Source organism: Pleurodeles waltl, chromosome 5, assembly GCF_031143425.1.
Source record: "Pleurodeles waltl isolate 20211129_DDA chromosome 5, aPleWal1.hap1.20221129, whole genome shotgun sequence".
NCBI classification, from domain to species: Eukaryota; Metazoa; Chordata; class Amphibia; order Caudata; family Salamandridae; genus Pleurodeles; species Pleurodeles waltl.
The window spans coordinates 1,771,865,994-1,771,885,145 of record NC_090444.1 but is presented as its reverse complement, the minus strand read 5'-3'; the positions used below and the strand labels follow the sequence as shown (position 1 = coordinate 1,771,885,145).

General features: G+C 49.3%; 1 protein-coding gene across 1 annotated transcript in view; it reads left to right on the top strand.

The window, feature by feature from the left end:
- WDR43 (WD repeat domain 43) overlaps positions 1-19,152 on the top strand; it is a 462,775-nt gene that overhangs the window by 294,207 nt on the left and 149,416 nt on the right. The window lies entirely within an intron of this gene.

Below are 19,152 nucleotides of genomic sequence, written 5' to 3'. Positions count from 1 at the left end.
GATGCCATGTGCGGCTGTAGATACACATGCTTTGCATGCTCCTGCCATCTAGTATTGGGTCCAGATGTGTTCATGTTTTTCTAAGAAGCTTCTTGAGTCACGAGATAGACTCCTCTCTGTGATATTGCGCATTGGTATCAACTTAATTTTATTGTATTCTTTCCGCCATCGGGTTTGGACGTGTTCGCTGGTGCTCCATTTTGAGACCTTTTTTTTTCTGACCCTATTGATCACACCTACACCTCGATTTCCGTCGGTATTGTTCTCGATAGCGTTTCCTATCTCGCCCATCGACAATAACTACAGTGAGTTGCTAATGGAACAGACTCCATTCTGATTTTGTCCTCTCTGCCACTCAAAGTACCCTCATACCGACCTGCACCAGGTCTGTAACATGTGCCTGTCCCCTGACCACAATGAGGAAAACTTCGAAGCCTGTTGATCGTTGAGATTAAGAAAGACGATACTGTCTCCATCTCACCGAAGAGGAACTGCAAAAGGGGGGTGTTTAGGTCAGGGAGGGTAGTAGCCAATGGCTACTAGCCCTGGGGGTGGCTACACCCTCTTTGTGCCTCCTCCCAAGGGGAGGGGTGTCACATTCCTATCCCTATTGGGGGGGATCCTCCATCTGCAAGATGGAGGATTCCTAAAACTCAGTTACTTCAGCTCAGGTTGCTTTATGGGCTGTCCTGACTGGCCAGTGACTCCTCCTTGTTTTTCTCAAGGGGGAGATGATAAGCATCTCCACCCAGTGCAGGCTTTGTTACTAGCCACAGAGTGACAAAGGCACTCTCCCCGTGTGGCCAGCAACATGTCTCGAGTGTGGCAGGCTGCTAATACCAGTCAGCCTACACGGATAGTTGGTTAAGGTTTCAGGGGGCACCTCTAAGGTGCCCTCTGGGGTTTGTTACAATAAAATGTACACTGACATTGGTGTGCATTTATTGTGCTGAGAAAGTTTGATACCAAACTTCCCAGTTTTCAGTGTAGCCATTATGGTGCGGTGGAGTTCGTGTTTTGACAGACTCCCAGACCATATACTCTTATGGCTACCCTGCACTTACAATGTCTAAGGTTTTGTTTAGACACTGTAGGGGCACAGTGCTCATGCACTTGTGCCCTCACCTATGGTATAGTGCACCCTGCCTTAGGGCTGTAAGGCCTGCTAGAGGGGTGACTTATCTATACTGCATAGGCAGTGTGAGGTTGGCATGGCACCCTGAGGGGAGTGCCATGTCGACTTACTCGTTTTGTCCTCATCAGCACACACAAGCTGGCAAGCAGTGTCTGTGCTGAGTGAGGGGTCCCCAGGGTGTCATAAGACATGCTGCATCCCTTAGAGACCTTCCCTGGCATCAGGGCCCTTGGTACCAGTTAAAAGGGACTTACCTGGATGCCAGGGTGTGCCAATTGTGAAAACAAAAGTACAGGTTAGGGAAAGAACACAGGTGCTGGGGCCTGGTTAGCAGGCCTCAGCACACTTTCAAATCAAAACATAGCATCAGCAAAGGCAAAAAGTCATGGGGTAACCATGCCAAGGAGGCATTTCCTTACACCACCCAAAGGAGGAAAAGAAGAAAGACATCCAGAGAAGACTGCAAGAAAACCAGCGGTGGATTCCTGAAGAAAGACCACCTGTGGAGAGAGGGAGACCAAGTCCAATAATCACAGTGGAGTCCAGTAGGAGCTACTACCCACCCAGCTGTGGATGCAGGTATGATGAACAGGTCAGCACTGCAGCCCTGGAGCTGGAGAAGAGTTCCTAAAAGATGCAGACGAAGCCCCACACTGGAAGGAACATTGCAGACTGATGTCGGTGCAGGAATTCCACCAACAAGCCTTGGCAAAGGCAGACTCACGGTTAGTGGAAAAGAGGTTCTGCCAGGGACCAGCAAGGGCCAGGAGGACTCAACCCACCTGGTGGGGGGGGGGGAGAGGGGGGGGGGGGGGGGAAAGAGACAGAGACCCTCAGCATCGCAGAGTCCACAGGAGCAGAAGTAGCACACACAGGACAGGGACACGGAAGTTGCAGAGGAATCCCACGCAGCACTACAAAAGAGGATCCCAAGCCGCAGGAGGCTGTCCTTTGCAGGATTGAGTACTGGGGGCTGGAGCTACATGTCATCTGAAGATCCCTTGAAGGAGATGCAAACAAGCCTTGGCAGCTACCTCCACCAAAGTTGGCCAGCTGGCAGAAAGGACCAAGAGGACTAGTCCGGATCACCACCCGTAATTCAGGATCCATGCAGCTTAGCAGGATGGGGATCCACGCAGCTGGTCGTTGCTTTTCGTAGGTGCCTGTGGTTGCAGGGGGAGTGACTCCTTCACTCCAAGGGAGATTCCTTCTTCTTCTGCATACTGAAGAGTTTCAGTCTTCTGAGGATGCACAACAAGAAAAGTGTTGCAAAGCTGGCAGAAGCCCTGGAAACAATGTTGCAGAAGAGTCTCTTCTTCTTGGAAGCAGCTTGTGGGGTCCCGGAGGTTCCAGTCGCAGTTCCGGAGGCCAGAAGTCGAAGCAGAGGTTGCAGTGGAGTCCTGCGGGAATCTTGCAAGCTGAATCTGAGGACCCACCCAAGAGACCCTAAATAGCCCTAAAAGGGGGATTGGTCACCTAGTCAGGTAAGCACCTATCAGGATGGGGCTCGGACATCGCCTGGCCTGGCCACTTAGATGCTCCCAGAGTTCCCAACCAATCTTGGAAGAACCCAGTGACCCTCTGGAGGAACTCTGGGCACCACCCCTGGGGTGGTGATGGACAGGGGAGTGGTCACTCCCCTTTCCATTGTCCAGTTTCACACCAGAGCAGGGACTGGAGGTCCCTGAACTGGTGTGGATTGGTTTATGCACAGAGGTCACCAAATGTGACCTTCAAAGCAAACCAGTGGCTTGGAGAGGCTACCCCTCCCAAGCCAGTCACACCTATTTCCAAAGGGATAGGGTGTTACCTCCTTTCCCAAAGGAAATTGTAAGGAAATGCCTCCTTGGCATGGTTGCCCCCTGACTTTTTGCCTTTGCTGATGCTATGTTTACAATTGAAAGTGTGCTGAGGCCTGCTAACCAGGCCCCAGCACCAGTGTTCTTTCCCTAACCTGTACTTTTGTATCCACAATTGGCAGACCCTGGCATCCAGATAAGTCCCTTGTAACTGGTACTTCTAGTACCAAGGGCCCTGATGCCAAGGAAGGTCTCTAAGGGCTGCAGCATGTCTTGTGCCACCCTGGAGACCTCTCACTCAGCACAGACACACTGCTTGCCAGCTTGTGTGTGCTAGTGAGGACAAAACGAGTAAGTCGACATGGCACTCCCCTCAGGGTGCCATGCCAGCCTCTCACTGCCTATGCAGTATAGGTAAGACACCCCTCTAGCAGGCCTTACAGCCCTAAGGCAGGGTGCACTATACCATAGGTGAGGGTACCAGTGCATGAGCATGGTACCCCTACAGTGTCTAAACAAAACCTTAGACATTGTAAGTGCAGGGTAGCCATAAGAGTATATGGTCTGGGAGTCTGTCAAACACGAACTCCACAGCACCATAATGGCTACACTGAAAACTGGGAAGTTTGGTATCAAACTTCTCAGCACAATAAATGCACACTGATGCCAGTGTACATTTTATTGTAAAATACACCACAGAGGGCACCTTAGAGGTGCCCCCTGAAACTTAACCGACTGTCTGTGTAGGCTGACTAGTTCCAGCAGCCTGCCACACCAGAGACATGTTGCTGGCCCCATGGGGAGAGTGCCTTTGTCACTCTGAGGCCAGTAACAAAGCCTGCACTGGGTGGAGATGCTAACACCTCCCCCAGGCAGGAGCTGTAACACCTGGCGGTGAGCCTCAAAGGCTCACCCCTTTGTCACAGCCCAGCAGGGCACTCCAGCTTAGTGGAGTTGCCCGCCCCCTCCGGCCACGGCCCCCACTTTTGGCGGCAAGGCTGGAGGGAACAAAGAAAGCAACAAGGAGGAGTCACTGGCCAGTCAGGACAGCCCCTAAGGTGTCCTGAGCTGAGGTGACTCTGACTTTTAGAAATCCTCCATCTTGCAGATGGAGGATTCCCCCAATAGGGTTAGGATTGTGACCCCCTCCCCTTGGGAGGAGGCACAAAGAGGGTGTACCCACCCTCAGGGCTAGTAGCCATTGGCTACTAACCCCCCAGACCTAAACACGCCCTTAAATTTAGTATTTAAGGGCTACCCTGAACCCTAGAAAATTAGATTCCTGCAACAAGAAGGACTGCCTAGCTGAAAAACCCCTGCAGAGGAAGACCAGAAGACAACTGCCTTGGCTCCAGAAACTCACCGGCCTGTCTCCTGCCTTCCAAAGATCCTGCTCCAGCGACGCCTTCCAAAGGGACCAGCGACCTCGACATCCTCTGAGGACTGCCCCTGCTTCGAAAAGACAAGAAACTCCCGAGGACAGCGGACCTGCTCCAAGAAAAGCTGCAACTTTGTTTCCAGCAGCTTTAAAGAACCCTGCAAGCTCCCCGCAAGAAGCGTGAGACTTGCAACACTGCACCCGGCGACCCCGACTCGGCTGGTGGCGATCCAACACCTCAGGAGGGACCCCAGGACTACTCTAAGACTGTGAGTACAAAAACCTGTCCCCCCTGAGCCCCCACAGCGCCGCCTGCAGAGGGAATCCCGAGGCTTCCCCTGACCGCGACTCTTTGAATCCTAAGTCCCGACACCTGGGAGAGACCCTGCACCCGCAGCCCCCAGGACCTGAAGGACCGGACTTTCACTGGAGGAGTGACCCCCAGGAGTCCCTCTCCCTCGACCAAGTGGAGGTTTCCCCGAGGAACCCCCCCCTTGCCTGCCTGCAGCGCTGAAGAGATCCCGAGATCTCCCATTGACTTCCATTACAAACCCGACGCTTGTTTCTACACTGCACCCGGCCGCCCCCGCACTGCTGAGGGTGAAATTTCTGTGTGGGCTTGTCCCCCCCGGTGCCCTACAAAACCCCCCTGGTCTGCCCTCCGAAGACGCGGGTACTTACCTGCAAGCAGACCGGAACCGGGGCACCCCCTTCTCTCCATTCTAGCCTATGTGTTTTGGGCACCACTTTGAACTCTGCACCTGAGCTGCTGGTGTGGTGACTTTGGGGTTGATCTGAACCCCCAACGGTGGGCTACCTTGGACCAAGAACTGAACCCTGTAAGTGTCTTACTTACCTGGTAAAACTAACAAAAACTTACCTCCCCCAGGAACTGTGAAAATTGCACTAAGTGTCCACTTTTAAAACAGCTATTTGTCAATAACTTGAAAAGTATACATGCAATTTTTATGATTTAAAGTTCCTAAAGTACTTACCTGCAATACCTTTCGAATGAGATATTACATGTAGAAATTGAACCTGTGGTTCTTAAAATAAACTAAGAAAAGATATTTTTCTATACAAAAACCTATTGGCTGGATTTGTCTCTGAGTGTGTGTACCTCATTTATTGTCTATGTGTATGTACAACAAATGCTTAACACTACTCCTTGGATAAGCCTACTGCTCGACCACACTACCACAAAATAGAGCATTAGTATTATCTCTTTTTGCCACTATCTTACCTCTAAGGGGAACCCTTGGACTCTGTGCATACTATTCCTTACTTTGAAATAGTGCATACAGAGCCAACTTCCTACATAAATCCTTTGTTCTGCCTTCCTGGGCTTGATCAAGCAGCAGGAGGGCAGAAACCTGCCTGGAGGTGGCAGCAGCTGGGCTGCCTAGAAAACCTTTTAAGACTGACGGTAGCAATGCTAGGGGTCCTCTTAGGAGCCTCCAGAGTGCATGGAATCCTACTTCCAAAACTTTACATCGGTATTGGGGTATGATTCAGACATGTTTCATACCAAACATGCCCAGGTTCGGAGTTAACATTATGTAGCTGGACATAGCTAGTGACCTATGTCCAGTACGCATGTAAAATGGCATTCCTGCACTCAAAGTCCAGGAAAATGGATCTGGAGTTTGTGGGGGCACCTCTGTTAGTGCAGGGGGGCCCTCTCACTCTGGCACCTGCACCCTACCCTCTGGGCTGAGAGGGCCTACCATAGGGGTGACTTAGTGACCTGGTGTAGTGACCTGTAGTGAAAACGGGTGCATGCACCCATTTCACGCAGACTGCAATGGCAGACCTGCAGAACCCTTTGCGTGGACTACCTATGGGTGGCAGGATAACTGCTACATTCCATAAGGATCCCCCAGAATCCCAATGCCCTGGTTACCTAGGTACCATATAATAGGGACTTACATAGGGGGATTGTAACTGGGGTCCTGGTTATCAGGAACCCAGTAGACACAGACAAACATACTGACAACAGGCCGACAATAGGGGTAACCATGCCAAGAAAGAGGATACTTTCCTACAAGGGGTGTATGAGATTTGAGTGTTGGTCCTTTGTAGACCTATCCCTTAACAGTAGTCAATAGCTGATATTCCCAATAACAAGCTTCTTTCTTTTTGTTTGACCCTCAGTAGGAAACCCATGAATTCACTCAGGGAAAACACATTGCTCTTCACTCTAACTCTTCCCCCTCTACTAGTGAAACTGCCAGTTTTAAATAGTCGCAGCTGGTGTGGAGGGCATTGAGGATGAAAGCGGTCCAACCTCACGTACTGCATAGTTAAAACCCCTGCCTAGTATACGTAGTCTGCGTCAACTCAAACAGTGAGGATAAATCAAATATTTTTTAATAGTCTGATTAGGTGCATAAATGTTTACTAGAGAAATGTCTTTAATGTGCAGGCTTCCCCTCACATAAGACCCTTCCTCATCTGTCAGTGTGTTTGTGTCCTAGAAGGGGACTCTTGGTCTGACCCATGCCATCATCCCTGTAGTATATGCACAGTAGTGTGTAGCTAGCTTACCCCTCCTACGCTTTTGCACAGATTTGCTCTTTTCTTGTCTGAGGCACATTTCCTGTAAGAAGACAACATAGCTACCACCTGAATGTATGATTGCACTTTATACTGTTTACTCCAGTTATTCAAGCACCTTACATTCCAAGTACGGAATCTGTAGGATTCTAGATTGCCTTGAGGATTTCCTGATTTTGTAGATGTTAGTGTGCCCTATGCTAGTTCCTGTACTAGAAGACATGCAGTTGGAACCCCTGCTGTCCCTCCCTTACTGAGATGTGCCTGTGTAAGGAGATACCTCCTTGGCATGGTTACCCCCTGACTTTTTTGCCTTTGCTGATGCTAAGTATTGATTTGAAAGTGTGCGGAGGCCTGCTAACCAGGCCCCAGCACCAGTGTTCTTTCCCTAACCTGTACTTTTGTTTCCACAATTGGCACACCCTGGCATCCAGGTAAGTCCCTTGTAACTGGTACCAAGGGCCCTGATGCCAGGGAAGGTCTCTAAGGGCTGCAGCATATCTTATGCCACCCTGGGGACCCCTCACTCAGCACAGACACACTGCTTGCCAGCTTGTGTGTGCTAGTGAGGACAAAACGACTAAGTCGACATGGCACTCCCCTCAGGGTGCCATGCCAACCTCACACTGCCTATGCAGTATAGATAAGTCACCCTTTAGCAGGCCTTACAGCCCTAAGGCAGGTAGCACTATACCATAGGAGAGGGCATAAGTACATGAGCACTATGCCCCTACAGTGTCTAAGCAAAACCTTAAACATTGTAAGTGCAGGGTAGCCATAAGAGTATATGGTCTGGGAGTCTGTCATGCACGAACTCCACCGCATCATAATGGCTACACTGAAAACTGTGAAGTTTGGTATCAAACTTCTCAGCACAATAAATGCACACTGATGCCAGTGTACATTTTGTGTAACATTATCCCCAGAGGGCACCTTAGAGGTGCCCCCTGAAACCTTGACCAACTATCCGTGTAGGCTGACTAGTTTTAGCAGCCTGCCACACACCAGACATGTTGCTGGCCACATGGGGAGAGTGCCTTTGTCACTCTGTGGCTAGTAACAAAGCCTGTACTGGGTGGAGGTGCTTCACACCTTCCCCTGCAGGAACTGTAACACCTGGCGGTGAGCCTCAAAGGCTCACCCCCTTTGTTACAGCACCACAGGGCACTCCAGCTAGTGGAGTTGCCCGCCCCCTGGCCACAGCCCCCACTTTTGGCGGCAAGGCTGGAGGAGATAATGAGAAAAACAAGGAGTCGTCACTGGCCAGTCAGGACAGCCCCTAAGGTGTCCTGAGCTGAGGTGACTCTAACTTTTGGAAATCCTCCATCTTGCAGATGGAGGATTCCCCCAATAGGATTAGGGATGTGCCCACCTCCCCTCAGGGAGGAGGCACAAAGAGGGTGTACCCACCCTCCGGGCTAGTAGCCATTGGCTACTAACACCCCAGACCTAAACGCGCTCTTAAATTTAGTATTTAAGGGCTCCCCAGAGCCTAGGAACTCAGATTCCTGCAACCTATGAAGAGGACTGCTAAGCTGAAAAACCCTGCAGAGAAGACTGAGACACCAACTGCTTTGGCCCCAGCTCTACCGGCCTGTCTCCCCACTTCTAAAGACACTGCTCCAGCGACACTTTCCACAGGGACCAGCGACTTCTGAATCCTCAGAGGACTGCCCTGCATCTAGAAGGACCAAGAACTCCTGAGGACAGTGGCTCTGTTCACCCTAGACTGTAACTTTGTAACAAAGGAGCAACTTTAAAACTGCACGCGTTTCCCGCCGGAAGCGTGAGACTTGGCACTCTACACCCGACACCCCTGGCTCGGCTTGTGGAGAACAATCACTTCAGGGAGGACTCCCCAGCGACTGCGAGACTGTGAGTAGCCAGAGTTGCGCCCCCCCCCCCCCCTCCCGCACCCACAGAGTCGCCTGCAGAGTGAATCCAGAGCCTCCGCCTGACCACGACTGCCGGCTTCCAAGATCCGACGCCTGGTAAAGACTCCAGGGCCTGAAGGATCCGACCTCCAGCGCAGGAGCGACCCCCAGGTGGCCATCTCCCTTGCCCACGTGGTGGTTACCCCGAGGAGCCCCCCCACGCCTGCCTCGCTGAAGAGACCCCTTGGTGTCCCATTGAAACCTATTGAAAACCCGACGCGTGTTTACACACTGCACCCGGCTGCCCCCGTGCTGCTGAGGGTGTACTTTCTGTGTGGACTTGTCGGTCCCCCCCCCCCCCCGGTGCCCTACAAAACCCCCCTAGTCTGCCCTCCGAAGACACGGGTACTTACCTGCTGGCAGACTGGAACCAGGGCACCCCCTTCTCCATTGAAGCCTATGCGCTTTGGGCACCACTTTCACCTCTGCACCTGACCGGCCCTGAGCTGCTGGTGTGGTAACTTTGGGGTTGCCCTGAACCCCCAACGGTGAGCTACCTTGGACCCAAACTTGAACCCCGTAGGTGGTTTACTTACCTGCAAAAACTAACAAACTCTTACTCCCCCCAGGAACTGTTGAAAATTGCACTGTCTAGTTTTAAAATAGCTATATGTGATTTATGTGAAAACTGTATATGCTATTTTGCTAATTCAAAGTTCCTAAATTACCTGCCTGCAATACCTTTCATTTGAAGTATTACATGTAAATCTTGAACCTGTGGTTCTTAAAATAAAATATATTTTTCTATACAAAAACCTATTGTCCTGGAATTGTCTGTGTTCCTCATTCATTGCCTGTGTGTACAACAAATGCTTAACACTACTCCTTTGATAAGCCTACTGCTCGACCACACTACCACAAAATAGAGCATTAGTATTCTCTCTTTGCCACTATCTTACCTCTAAGGGGAACCCTTGGACTCTGTGCATACTATTGCTTACTTTGAAATAGTGCATACAGAGCCAACTTCCTACAGTAAGAAATTGGATAGATAGATCATTTCATTTACTCAGTTGGGCTTTTTTTAACCCCTTCGCTGCAAAGCCTTTTCCCCTCAGGTGCCAGGCCTTTTTTTGACTATTTGGGGAAGTTCATACTTAGGCCTTCATAACTTTTTGTCCACATAAGCTACCCACGCCAAATTTGCGTCCTGTTTTTTCCAACATCATAGGGATTCTAGAGGTACCCAGACTGTGTGTGTTCCCCTGAAGGAGACCAATAAATTAGCCAAAATACAGTGAACATTTTGTTTTAAAACAAAAACAAATGGGGAAAAAGGGCTGCAGAAGGCTTGTGGGTTTTTTTCCCCTGAAAATGACATCAACAAAGGGTTTGCGGTGCTAAAATCACCAGCTTCCCAGCTTTCAGCAACAGGCAGGCTTGAATCAGAAAACCCATTGTTCGATGGCATCTGTCGCTGTAGATACGCATGTTCTGCAATAGCTCGCCATCTGGTGTTGGGCCGGAGTGTTACAAGTTGTTTTTCTTCGAAGAAGTCTTTCGAGTCACGGGACCGAGTGACTCCTCCTTTTGTCTCCATTGCGCATGGGCGTCGACTCTATCCCCGATTGTTTTTTTTCTGCCATCGGGTTCGGACGTGTTCCTGTCGCTCCGAGTTTCGGAACGGAAAATTAGCTCATTTCGGAAGATTTTCGTCGGTATTGTTGCGTTCGGGATCGGCGTACTTACATTCAACACCGCATTGAAGATCGAACAGCTCCGGTGCCCTTCGGGGTAGTTTTTTCGATCCTCCGTCGGGGCCTGGTCGGCCCGACCGCGTGCTGAAGAACGCCGATGGAACGGACCCCGTTTCGTTTCTGCCCCAAATGCCACAATAAATACCCCTACACAGACCAACACTTGGTCTGCAACCTGTGCCTGTCACCTGAGCACAGCGAAGACACCTGCGAGGCCTGTCGTGCGTTCCGGTCCCGAAAAACACTCCGAGACCGTCGAGCCAGAAGACTTCAGATGGCGTCCGCACCGACAGCCCACCGGGAGTTCGAGGAACAGGAAGAGGAAGGTACCTTCTCGATCCAAGACTCCGACTCCGAAGGATTCGACGATACACAAACCGTGAGTAAGACGTCGAAAACCACACAGAGGAAGATTTACAAGGCCCAGGGGACGCCACTGCCACCAGGCCATGGCTCGACCCATAAATTCGGTGACCGACCATCGGCACCGAAAAAGGCCCAAACAGTGCCGAGATCGTCCGACTCCGGGCGAGACACCGGCACGCAGCCTTCTCGGGACCGAGAAAGTGCTGGAGACAAGCCTCGACACCGAGATGCCGGTGTGGACACGGCTCGACGCCGAGACAGCGGCACAGAAACAGATCGACGCCGAGAGGTTTCGGCCCCGAAAAGGAAAAAAGTCACCTCGGAGCCGAAAAAACACGCAGACAAAGTTTCGATGCCGAAACAAACTGCAAGCGACCCAGCTTCAGGCTCTTATACAGAAGAGCACTCGCTAACCTCCCAAATGCAGAAGCATAGTGTAGGAAGTTGGCTCTGTATGTGCTATTTCAAAGTAAGGAATAGCATGCACAGAGTCCAAGGCTTCCCCTTAGAGGTAAAATAGTGGTAAAAAGAGATAATACTAATGCTCTATTTTGTGGTAGTGTGGTCGAGCAGTAGGCTTATCCAAGGAGTAGTGTTAAGCATTTGTTGTACATACACATAGACAATAAATGAGGTACACACACTCAGAGACAAATCCAGCCAATAGGTTTTTGTATAGAAAAATATCTTTTCTTAGTTTATTTTAAGAACCACAGGTTCAAATTTAACATGTAATATCTTGTTCGAAAGGTATTGCAGGTAAGTACTTTAGGAACTTCAAATCATAAAAATTGCATGTATACTTTTCAAGTTATTGACAAATAGCTGTTTTAAAAGTGGACACTTAGTGCAATTTTCACAGTTCCTGGGGGAGGTAAGTTTTTGTTAGTTTTACCAGGTAAGTAGGACACTTACAGGGTTCAGTTCTTGGTCCAAGGTAGCCCACCGTTGGGGGTTCAGAGCAACCCCAAAGTCACCACACCAGCAGCTCAGGGCCGGTCAGGTGCAGAGTTCAAAGTGGTGCCCAAAACACATAGGCTAGAATGGAGAGAAGGGGGTGCCCCGGTTCCGGTCTGCTTGCAGGTAAGTACCCGCGTCTTCGGAGGGCAGACCAGGGGGGTTTTGTAGGGCACCGGGGGGGACACAAGTCCACACAGAAATTTCACCCTCAGCGGCGCGGCCGGGTGCAGTGTAGAAACAAGCGTCGGGTTCGCAATGTTAGTCTATGAGAGATCTCGGGATCTCTTCAGCGCTGCAGGCAGGCAAGGGGGGGGTTCCTCGGGGAAACCTCCACTTGGGCAAGGGAGAGGGACTCCTGGGGGTCACTTCTCCAGTGAAAGTCCGGTCCTTCAGGTCCTGGGGGCTGCGGGTGCAGGGTCTCTCCCAGGCGTCGGGACTTTAGGTTCAAAGAGTCGCGGTCAGGGGAAGCCTCGGGATTCCCTCTGCAGGCGGCGCTGTGGGGGCTCAGGGGGGACAGGTTTTGGTACTCACAGTATCAGAGTAGTCCTGGGGTCCCTCCTGAGGTGTTGGATCGCCACCAGCCGAGTCGGGGTCGCCGGGTGCAGTGTTGCAAGTCTCACGCTTCTTGCGGGGAGCTTGCAGGGTTCTTTAAAGCTGCTGGAAACAAAGTTGCAGCTTTTCTTGGAGCAGGTCCGCTGTCCTCGGGAGTTTCTTGTCTTTTCGAAGCAGGGGCAGTCCTCAGAGGATGTCGAGGTCGCTGGTCCCTTTGGAAGGCGTCGCTGGAGCAGGATCTTTGGAAGGCAGGAGACAGGCCGGTGAGTTTCTGGAGCCAAGGCAGTTGTCGTCTTCTGGTCTTCCTCTGCAGGGGTTTTCAGCTAGGCAGTCCTTCTTCTTGTAGTTGCAGGAATCCAATTTTCTAGGGTTCAGGGTAGCCCTTAAATACTAAATTTAAGGGCGTGTTTAGGTCTGGGGGGTTAGTAGCCAATGGCTACTAGCCCTGAGGGTGGGTACACCCTCTTTGTGCCTCCTCCCAAGGGGAGGGGGTCACAATCCTAACCCTATTGGGGGAATCCTCCATCTGCAAGATGGAGGATTTCTAAAAGTTAGAGTCACCTCAGCTCAGGACACCTTAGGGGCTGTCCTGACTGGCCAGTGACTCCTCCTTGTTATTCTCATTATTTTCTCCGGCCTTGCCGCCAAAAGTGGGGCCTGGCCGGAGGGGGCGGGCAACTCCACTAGCTGGAGTGTCCTGCTGGGTTGGCACAAAGGAGGTGAGCCTTTGAGGCTCACCGCCAGGTGTGACAATTCCTGCCTGGGAGAGGTGTTAGCATCTCCACCCAGTGCAGGCTTTGTTACTGGCCTCAGAGTGACAAAGGCACTCTCCCCATGGGGCCAGCAACATGTCTCGGTTTGTGGCAGGCTGCTAAAACTAGTCAGCCTACACAGATAGTCGGTTAAGTTTCAGGGGGCACCTCTAAGGTGCCCTCTGTGGTGTATTTTACAATAAAATGTACACTGGCATCAGTGTGCATTTATTGTGCTGAGAAGTTTGATACCAAACTTCCCAGTTTTCAGTGTAGCCATTATGGTGCTGTGGAGTTCGTGTTTGACAGACTCCCAGACCATATACTCTTATGGCTACCCTGCACTTACAATGTCTAAGGTTTTGTTTAGACACTGTAGGGGTACCATGCTCATGCACTGGTACCCTCACCTATGGTATAGTGCACCCTGCCTTAGGGCTGTAAGGCCTGCTAGAGGGGTGTCTTACCTATACTGCATAGGCAGTGAGAGGCTGGCATGGCACCCTGAGGGGAGGGCCATGTCGACTTACTCGTTTTGTCCTCACTAGCACACACAAGCTGGCAAGCAGTGTGTCTGTGCTGAGTGAGAGGTCTCTAGGGTGGCATAAGACATGCTGCATCCCTTAGAGACCTTCCTTGGCATCAGGGCCCTTGGTACTAGAAGTACCAGTTACAAGGGACTTATCTGGATGCCAGGGTCTGCCAATTGTGGATACAAAAGTACAGGTTAGGGAAAGAACACTGGTGCTGGGGCCTGGTTAGCAGGCCTCAGCACACTTTCAATTGTAAACATAGCATCAGCAAAGGCAAAAAGTCAGGGGGCAACCATGCCAAGGAGGCATTTCCTTACACATAGGTTTGAGGAAGAGCTACAAGCAACTGATGTGGACCATACGCAAAAGCGTATCTTCATTCAGCAGGGGACAGGAAAAATAAGCACCCTTCCCCCCATTAGGAGAAAGAGGAGGTTGGAGTTCCACACGGAACAAACACCACAACCAAAAGTGGTGAAAAGAGTTACACCACCACCCTCACCTCCGCCCGTGATTGACGTTTCACCAGCACAAACTCCATCACACTCCCCAGCTCACACCACCATGAGCCAGGGTGACCAAGATCAGGACGCATGGGACCCATACGACGCCCCAGTGTCAGATAACAGTCCGGAGGCATACCCTGCGAAGCCATCTCCACCAGAAGACAGCACCGCGTACTCTCAAGTGGTGGCTAGAGCAGCACAATTTCACCACGTAAGCCTCCACTCAGAACAGGTCGAGGATGATTTCTTATTCAACACACTCTCCTCCACCCACAGCTCATACCAAAGCCTGCCTATGCTCCCTGGTATGCTCCGCCACGCAAAAGACATCTTTAAGGAGCCGGTTAAAAGTAGGGCAATCACACCAAGGGTAGAAAAAAAGTATAAGCCGCCTCCTACGGACCCGGTTTTCATCACTACACAGCTGCCACCAGACTCTGTCGTTGTAGGAGCAGCTAGGAAAAGGGCCAACTCTCACACATCTGGAGATGCACCACCCCCAGATAAAGAAAGCCGCAAGTTTGATGCAGCTGGTAAAAGAGTCGCAGCACAAGCTGCAAACCAGTGGCGCATCGCGAACTCCCAGGCACTACTTGCGCGCTATGACAGAGCCCACTGGGACGAGATGCAACATCTCATTGAACATCTGCCCAAGGACTTACAAAATAGGGCAAAACAAGTGGTTGAGGAGGGACAGGCCATCTCCAACAACCAGATCCGCTCCTCCATGGACGCTGCAGATACAGCTGCACGGACAATTAATACATCTGTAACTATCAGAAGGCATGCATGGCTCCGAACGTCTGGATTTAAACCAGAGATTCAACAAGCAGTTCTCAATATGCCTTTTAATGAAAAAGAACTGTTCGGTCCAGAAGTGGACACAGCGATTGAGAAACTCAAAAAAGATACGGACACTGCCAAAGCCATGGGCGCACTCTACTCCCCGCAGAGCAGAGGGAATTACAGCTCATTCCGTAAAACGCCCTTTCGAGGGGGGTTTCGGGGTCAAAGCACACAAGCCAGCACCTCACAAGCCACACCGTCCAGTTACCAAGGACAGTATAGAGGAGGTTTTCGGGGACAATATAGAGGAGGGCAATTCCCTAGAAATAGAGGAAGATTCCAAAGCCCCAAAACCCCTACTACTAAACAGTGACTCACATGTCACTCACCCCCTCCACACAACACCAGTGGGGGGACGAATAGGTCATTATTACAGAGCATGGGAGAAAATCACTACAGACACTTGGGTTCTAGCAATTATCCAACATGGTTATTGCATAGAATTTCTACAATTCCCTCCAAACATACCACCAAAAGCACAAAATTTAACAACACACCATTCCAATCTCCTGGAGATAGAAGTGCAGGCACTATTGCAAAAGAATGCAATCGAATTAGTGCCAAACACACAAATAAACACAGGAGTTTACTCACTGTACTTTCTGATACCAAAGAAGGACAAAACACTGAGACCAATCCTAGACCTCAGAGTAGTGAACACTTTCATCAAATCAGACCACTTCCACATGGTCACACTACAAGAAGTATTGCCATTGCTAAAGCTGCACGATTACATGGCAACTTTAGACCTCAAGGATGCTTATTTCCATATACCAATACACCCATCGCACAGGAAATACCTAAGGTTTGTATTCAAAGGAATACATTACCAATTCAAGGTACTGCCTTTCGGATTAACAACCGCACCAAGAGTCTTTACCAAATGTCTAGCGGTAGTCGCAGCACACATAAGAAGGCAGCAGATACATGTGTTCCCATATCTAGACGACTGGCTAATCAAGGCCCATTCGTTAATAGAGTGCTCAAATCACACAAATCATATCATACAAACCCTCTTCAAACTAGGGTTCACCGTCAATTTCACAAAATCCAAAATTCTGCCACGCAAGGTACAACAATACCTAGGAGCCATAATATACACATCAAAAGGAGTAGCCACTCCAAGTCCACAAAGAATTCAAAATGTCAACACCATCATACAACGCATGTATCCAACACAAAAGATACAAGCAAAGATGGTATTACAACTCCTAGGCATGATGTCATCATGCATAGCCATTGTCCCAAACGCAAGACTGCACATGAGGCCCCTACAACAATGCCTAGCATCACAGTGGTCTCAAGCACAGGGTCACCTTCTAGATCTGGTGTTAATAGACCGCCAAACTTACCTCTCGCTTCTGTGGTGGAACAACATAAATTTAAACAAGGGGCGGCCTTTCCAAGACCCAGTGCCACAATACGTAATAACAACAGATGCTTCCATGACAGGGTGGGGAGCACACCTCGATCAACACAGCATACAAGGACAATGGAACGTACATCAAACAAAACTGCATATCAATCACCTAGAACTTCTAGCAGTTTTTCAAGCACTAAAAGCTTTCCAACCAATAATAGTTCACAAATACATTCTCGTCAAAACAGACATGACAACAATGTATTATCTAAACAAGCAGGGGGGGACGCACTCCACGCAGTTAAGCCTGCTAGCACAAAAAATTTGGCATTGGGCAATTCACAACCAAATTCGCCTAATTGCACAGTTTATACCAGGGATACAAAATCAACTCGCAGACAATCTCTCTCGAGATCACCAACAGGTCCACGAATGGGAAATTCACCCCCAAATTCTGAACACTTATTTCAAACTCTGGGGAACACCTCAGATAGACTTGTTTGCGACAAGGGAGAACGCAAAATGCCAAAACTTCGCATCCAGATACCCACACAAACAATCCCAAGGCAATGCCCTATGGATGAACTGGTCAGGGATATTTGCTTACGCTTTTCCTCCTCTCCCTCTCCTTCCTTACCTGGTAAACAAACTCAGTCAAAGCAAACTCAAACTCATATTGATAGCACCAACTTGGGCAAGGCAACCCTGGTACACAACGCTGCTAGACCTATCAGTGGTACCCTGCATCAAATTGCCCAACAGGCCAGATCTGTTGACACAGCACAACCAAAAGATCAGACACCCAGATCCAGCATCGCTGAATCTAGCAATCTGGCTCCTGAAATCCTAGAATTCGGGCACTTACAACTTACCCAAGAATGTATGGAAGTCCTAAAACAAGCCAGAAGGCCATCCACCAGGCACTGCTATGCAAGTAAATGGAAGAGGTTTGTTTGCTACTGCCATATTAATCAAATACAACCATTACACACAACTCCAGAACAGGTAGTGGGTTACTTGCTTCACTTACAAAAATCTAACCTAGCTTTCTCTTCCATTAAGATTCACCTTGCAGCAATATCTGCATACCTGCAAACTACCTATTCAACTTCCCTATATAGGATACCAGTCATTAAAGTATTCATGGAGGGCCTTAGGAGAATTATACCACCAAGAACACCACCTGTTCCTTCATGGAACCTAAATGTTGTCCTAACTAGACTTATGGGTCCACCTTTTGAACCCATGCACTCCTGCGACATACAGTTCCTAACCTGGAAGGTGGCATTTCTCATCGCCATTACTTCCCTAAGAAGAGTAAGCGAGATTCAGGCGTTTACTATACAGGAACCTTTTATACAACTACACAAAAATAAAGTCGTCCTAAGAACCAATCCTAAATTTTTGCCAAAGGTTATTTCACCGTTCCATCTAAATCAAACAGTGGAACTTCCAGTGTTCTTTCCACAGCCAGATACCGTAGCTGAAAGGGCACTACATACATTAGATGTCAAAAGAGCATTAATGTATTACATTGACAGAACAAAAAACATCAGAAAGACTAAACAACTCTTTATTGCATTTCAAAAACCTCACGCAGGAAACCCAATTTCAAAACAAGGTATAGCCAGATGGATAGTTAAATGCATCCAAATCTGCTACCTTAAAGCTAAACGACAGCTGCCCATTACACCAAGGGCACACTCAACCAGAAAGAAAGGTGCTACCATGGCCTTTCTAGGAAACATCCCAATGCAAGAAATATGTAAGGCAGCCACATGGTCTACGCCTCACACATTCACCAAGCACTACTGTGTAGACGTGTTATCCGCACAACAAGCCACAGTAGGTCAAGCCGTATTAAGGACATTATTTCAGACTACTTCCACTCCTACAGGCTGATCCACCGCTTTTGGGGAAATAACTGCTTACTAGTCTATGCAGAACATGCGTATCTACAGCGACAGATGCCATCGAACTGAAAATGTCACTTACCCAGTGTACATCTGTTCGTGGCATCAGTCGCAGTAGATTCGCATGTGCCCACCCGCCTCCCCGGGAGCCTGTAGCAGTTTGGAAGTTACCTTCAATTATTTATATATGTATCATCTCAACCTTAAATAGGTGCATACTTAGTCACTCCATTGCATGGGCACTATTACTACAATTCAACTCCTACCTCACCCTCTGCGGGGAAAAACAATCGAGGATAGAGTCGACGCCCATACGCAATGGAGACAAAAGGAGGAGTCACTCGGTCCCGTGACTCGAAAGACTTCTTCGAAGAAAAACAACTTGTAACACTCCGGCTACACACCAGATGGCGAGCTATTGCAGAACATGCGAATCTACTGCGACTGATGCCACGAACAGATGTACACTGGGTAAGTGACATTTTCATTTTCAACATAATTTTGGCATTTTACTGGGACATACCCCATTTAGTGACAGAAATGGGTGTAAAACTAATGCTGGATCCCAGAAAGCTAAACATTTCTGAAAAATAGACAAAATTCTGAATGTAGCAAGGGGTAATTTGTGTAGATCCTACAAGGTTTTCCTACAGAAAATAGCAGCTGAAATAAAAAATAATTGAAATTGAGGTTTAAAAAAAAAAGCCATTTTTCTCAATGTGTTACTCTGCAACGTTTTCCTGCAATGTCAGATTTTTGAAAGCAATATACCATTACGTCTGCTGGACTCTTCTGGTTGCTGGGATACTTAAGACTTGTAGGTTAATCAAGAACCCTAAGTACCCAGAGCCAATAAATGAGCGGC